Genomic DNA, 5,726 nt, shown 5'->3' with positions numbered 1-5,726 from the left:
GCTGATGGTAACCACTTTGAGCATCTCTCATAATTGCAGAAGTCAAACATGACTTGTTTTCATCTTTTGTTATTGGTATATATTGAGATTGCAATTTTAATACAGGTTTTCCTTTCTTAGAATGTGTACATATTTTGTTGGCATCCTCTGTATATATAAAATGTTGCAAACATCAGTGATTCCTGAATAAAAAGGAAAATGACTAACCTGTTCTTCCCAATTTAATATGACCTAGAGGCATGTGATCAAGGATTCTGACTCTGCCTGCCTCTAGGCATTATGAGTTCTGGCCTGATAGGAAACCATCTTTCATTAAAACATTGTGAAAAGAAGACCATTTTGCAAACTGCTTATTTACCTTTTGTGTTTTCTATACACACAACATGCTGATTTATTCTTAAATCAATTAAATTACTCTCCATCCCTTCCACTTCTACAATGAGTTGCAAAAAGGTAAGATTTATCTGAGATTAACAAACAAACAAAAATACCATGAATTTTAAGAAATGGCCCCACTTGATACATTATACTAAAACATTTGAAGGCTGGTTTAAATAAATAGTCACTGGAGTTGAATATCACTTCAGCTTACTGCATTATTCCTATCTCAATAATCTTTATGGTTCCCATACCAGGATGGCGTAGATTTCATATGCAAAATAATTCATTAATGAGAAAGTTGTTTTTTTCTTTTTTTTTTTTTCCCATTTATGAAAAGAGGCTGTCTCAAACTACTTCCTCAGAGGGAGGTTTTAAAAACCACCTTGGAAACATTCAATGTCATTTTATCTATTACTGGAATCCCAGTAAAATAAATATTAATTTATGTCTTCAACTTGCTACATTTAAATTTAGAAGAGATAACATTCAAACTAGGAGAAACAAACAATAAAACACAATAACATAGCAGTAATAAAACTAGAATGATTTATAATTCTGCATGCTTAAAACTGGAATTATGCATAGTGCAGAATGTAGTTTGACTTAAGAAAACCAAGGGGATTGTAGACAAACAGAATTAAAGTAAGTAGCTGACTTTGCATTCCTCTTCTTCCCCTTTCAGTTTGATGTATGGTGAGAATGCCTCCATTATTGTCTTACCTGTCAGGGCCTTGGTGTAACAATTTTTTCCCTTTTTTTCCGGTATAATACTTTAGATGGTATTGGTTTCAAGTAATGAAGATTAAGCTCGGTGAGCAAAAGGAGCACTTTTATTTTAAGAGTACTATAAATGGGTCTCTCTTGGGAGCCAAGGAAGGGTAGGACAGAGGTGGCTAGCAACTCAAAAGTCTTCAGGATTTTATTTCTCAATTCTGTTTCCCTCTAAGAATCTACTGTATTTGTTGCTATTGGTGCTGTAGTTCTCTGGAGACGGTCTTTCTTGCTATTTGATCTATATTGTAAAATATGGCTGCCTCCCAGAAGTTGAGTTTATCGTTCTTGTCACATGCAGACATTCGGGAGCTTGAAAAATCCATGTCCGAATGCCTGGGAGAGAAAATCTTGGCCTAGTTTGGGTCTGTATCTGCTTCCTGGTACTCAATGGGAACTAGAGGACATAGGATTCTTGCTGACAGCAGTTTATCCTTTTGGATTGGGAATTCATGAAAAGGACTTAACAAAACTGATGAAACTCTTCCCTTCCCCCTTCAAGGGCAGAATCATCAGAAGAAACTTAGTCTACTCAGTAACTCTCACCCACACCCCAGGCATGTAGAATAATACTGCTCTTTCTCCAGCAAAGAGAGTGCATTTTCCCATCCTAAAAGGCGTAGGATTTTCTCACAAAACTCTTTCAAGCCTATGTGTTTAAGGTCAGAAACATAACATAGTTGAAAACTTATTTGAAAGGTGCTTGATGTAAATGTAATGGGGGTTGGGGGGTTGGGAAGAGAAGGGAAATGGAGCAAACCTTTGAGCTCAGAGGGGCCTGCCAGGAGCAGATGACCTTCACTGAACTCCAGCAATGGAATGCAGCCTGTCGCCAGATCTTCTGATATTTCTGAGGGTCCTGAAAATCCAGTTCCTTACATGAAATTTTCCTACTTAAGGATTTTGGTGACTCATTTAATTAAAAATTAATAGTTGAACAAGAATATGTTTGGGGACTAAATGCAAAGCATTGGCCACTCGTTTGTGAACTCTGATACAGAAGCTTGTTAAATGAAAGAATGAATGGATGAATGACATATTCCTTTGGCAACATTGATTGCTTATCCCAACAGAAATGTTGACCAAGCCCTCTTGAACTATTCCTGCCTTAAAGAGGGAGATCTTTCAAGATGCAGCTAAATGTCTCAGCAGTTTGAAAAGGAAGTAAAATTATCAGCCAGGGTAAGCCTATCTCTTGCATGAACATGTTTTTCTAAGATTTACCTGGCCCCTTTGAACACTACACTTCATCATATCAACTATATGCCAACTAATACAAATCCATTGCTCATCATGATGCTTAGAGAGACAGGGCTGTGGCATAAAGAAAACAAGGCTCACTGGCGAATGTAAGTGGAACAGAGTTGGGGCTGAACCCTTAGCAAATTGCCACTTAGGCCATCAGAGCATGAATAGCTTTGTGACTGTTCCAATAGGTGTCAGCCAAGTGCCACCTGAGTTCTGACATGACTAAAATAGCATGTCACAGCTCCTTGTGTCATGTACAAACTAGAGCAGTGCTATTTCAGACTGAGAAAGCATCCACCTATTCCATAACAGCTAGGCAGTATAGCTGCTTTGGGGAATGGAGGCCAGTTGATATTTTAAAAGGTGCCAAACTTAGGGGCTTGCTGAATAAAATAGTTTGGGGGACCTCCTTGGGCGATTCCTGCCCTTGTATAACCAAGCAGTTGACATATTGCACAAAACTCCCATTTTAATTATCAGCCAGATCTCTGAGTCCATGAGCATTTAAACTAAGAATAACATACATCTTAAAACACTTTTCCCTTTGGGACTGCGTCTTGCAGTTCCCAGATGACATCTTCCTTATTCTTTATGGTAAGGGAATGACATTTCTAATGAGCATACTTGTATTATACCATGTAGGATCTGACCCAATCCTCTGACTCCTCACANTAATTATACTATCGTTTCAGACAAGGGGAGATGAAAGGAATGAAGTCCAAATTTCATTCAGGTGTACCTTTATACCAGTTGGTCTTTGGGCGAGACTGCTTGGCCAGCCAAGAGTTGATGTACAGCTGCCAGTGCAAAAGTAAAAGTCCTTTGTTGCTAGAGCATGTTGGTAGGGAATGCCTGCACCAGTGTTGATGGGCAAGATGTTCTCCTTTGCAAGGCTGCTGCATGGCTCTTGCCACTGCCTTTATTGGGGCATGAGCTCCTGCCCCGAAGGTTTTAGAGCTATTTAGGTCAGCAAAGGATAGCCGTGACTGAGCTGAATACTCGCTGATGGTCCTCGCAAACTCTGGGTATTTATAATCCAAATATCCGCTTGCCATTGGTGTTTCTTCATATGTTCTTATCGATAAGCGCCAAAGGTGCACCTCAGCTGTTGAGCTACCGAGTGTTTATCAAGGACAACAGATAAGAAGATGACATCTTGACACAGCTTATTTCACGCTTATATCACAACTTTACTTACAAAAGCAACTTTATTCTTAGATCAGGACAGCTTTACTCTTAAGATCAACTTCAATTTTTGTTGTAAACAAGTGAACAAGTTTACTGATTTGAAATCATACTACACTGATACACACTAGAAATGTCATGATCTCATATTAAAAGAATCACTCTGTTGTTTTAAGGATCAAAGAGTTCAACGTGAGCATATTTAGCAAGTTAATGACGTAATCCAAGCTAGAAAACATGTTGGCAGATGGGTTAAGAAGCCCTCAGCATCTGAGTATATTTTTAAGGTAGATCTAACAGGATTATTGAAGGGCTAGAAATGGGATAAGACAGCAGTCAAGGATGACATCAAGACTGTTGCTTGAGCAACTAAAAGAATGCGGTTATCACTAAATAATATGAGGAAAGCTTCTGGAAGAGATTGTGAAGGGATATCCTGATTTTAGTTTTGGACAAGTTAAGCTTGAGCCACCTATTTTATGTCCAAATAGGCATGTCACATGAGCAGTTGTACATACAGGTGTAAAGTTTAAGGCAGTAACCCAGCCTGGAAATATAAATTTGTCATATGAGGTCAGACAATTAAGTTTGCAAACTTTACACTGTGTAAGCACACAGTGTAATATTCATTAACTTAATTGTCTGGGTTTTTGTATATGCCATTTAAAGCCACAAAATAGAATTGAATCCCTTTATAGGTGGAAACACCATATGCATAGATCTGTAATGCAGAAGAGAAAAGAAGTCTCACATTCAAAGTGGGAGAGGTGAAGGAGAATCAGCAAAAGAGCCAGAGGAATTTCTAGAAAGACTGCTAAAATCCAGGCCAGGAGGTGTCCTGGAAGCCAAATGAAAGTGATGTTTCAAAGCAGAGAGTGATGAACTCTGAAGTGCTTTGATAGGTCAGCAGAGACCGTGTGGAAAGAGGGCAGAGGCAGCTGAAGAACATTAGATGCTGGAAGTTTGTGGACAAGACAGAGGAGACGATGACAAAGGAAATGGGAAACTTCATCAATTGCACAACATTCCCTAGGATTTCTTAGGGAACCCTAGAGATTATCTTTGACTTTCATCTTTCACTTTCATTTCCAAATAATTTGCGTGTCCCGTTAATCCCTTCTGAGCATTGATTTATATAAGTCTGCCCTTTGCCCCATTTACTTTAATTAATGTGTCACCATTCTGGATCATTCCTTTATCTTCTAACTACACAGTTCCCTAAATGGTGTAGTTTCTTTTGTGGATCGCATAAGGCTAGTTTATCTGTCGAGCAGAGGAAACACAATACTTAGGGCTCATGATACCTTAGGGTTCACTGAAAATATTGAAATTTCTTTTAAGATCAGAAGGAAAAAGAAATGAACTATTAGGGTTAAGAAAATGTTTTTATATGTAAATGAAGGGACCAGGAAGCAAAAAGTGCTGAGGGCTCTTGAAAATCTTGATGTGCCCTGGTAGCCACACTTTTCTTGCCCCACAGCAAGGCAATGACGGAGCAAAGCTTTATTCAAGGCATTTCCCTTCTTCAAATCCTTCCATTGAAAAATGCCTCATACTGAGTCAGTGCAAATGCTTTAGCCTCCACCTGACCTTCCTAAATTTTTCATCAAACTGGCATTCAAAACTCGCTAATGTTGCATCCCTTTCACAGCTTCTGGGCCTTAGTTATATGAGGTGGCTTTCTCAGTGCCTGTGCTGCATTTGTCCACCTACTTGTAGTCCCCAGCCTGACTTGATCTTTTCACCTCACCCTATATATTGGTGTACAGCAAGGTGACTATAGTTGACAACAGTGTATGGTATGCTTGAAATGTACTAAGAGATTAGATCTTAAGTCTTATTAACACAACAATTAAAAAAAAAAGAAAATGGGAATTATTTGAGGCCATAAATATGTTAGCTTTATTGTGCATATTTCACATTGTATATAGACATCAAATCACCAAGTTGAACACCTTAAATATATACCATTTTAATTATCCATTCTACCTCAATAAAGCTGGAAAAATCATAATTTGACATCCTCAAAAACAGTAAGTTTGAAATATCCCTTCAACCTAATTTTTTAGTGAAGACATGAGAAATGGATTTTCTATGAACAAAATCATGTATTTCTTTGTGTTTAAAAAAAAGACATTACC

The sequence above is a fragment of the Hipposideros armiger genome, unplaced genomic scaffold (assembly GCF_001890085.2).
Source record: "Hipposideros armiger isolate ML-2016 unplaced genomic scaffold, ASM189008v1 scaffold_1257, whole genome shotgun sequence".
NCBI classification, from domain to species: domain Eukaryota; kingdom Metazoa; phylum Chordata; class Mammalia; order Chiroptera; family Hipposideridae; genus Hipposideros; species Hipposideros armiger.
This window is presented reverse-complemented; position numbering follows the sequence as displayed.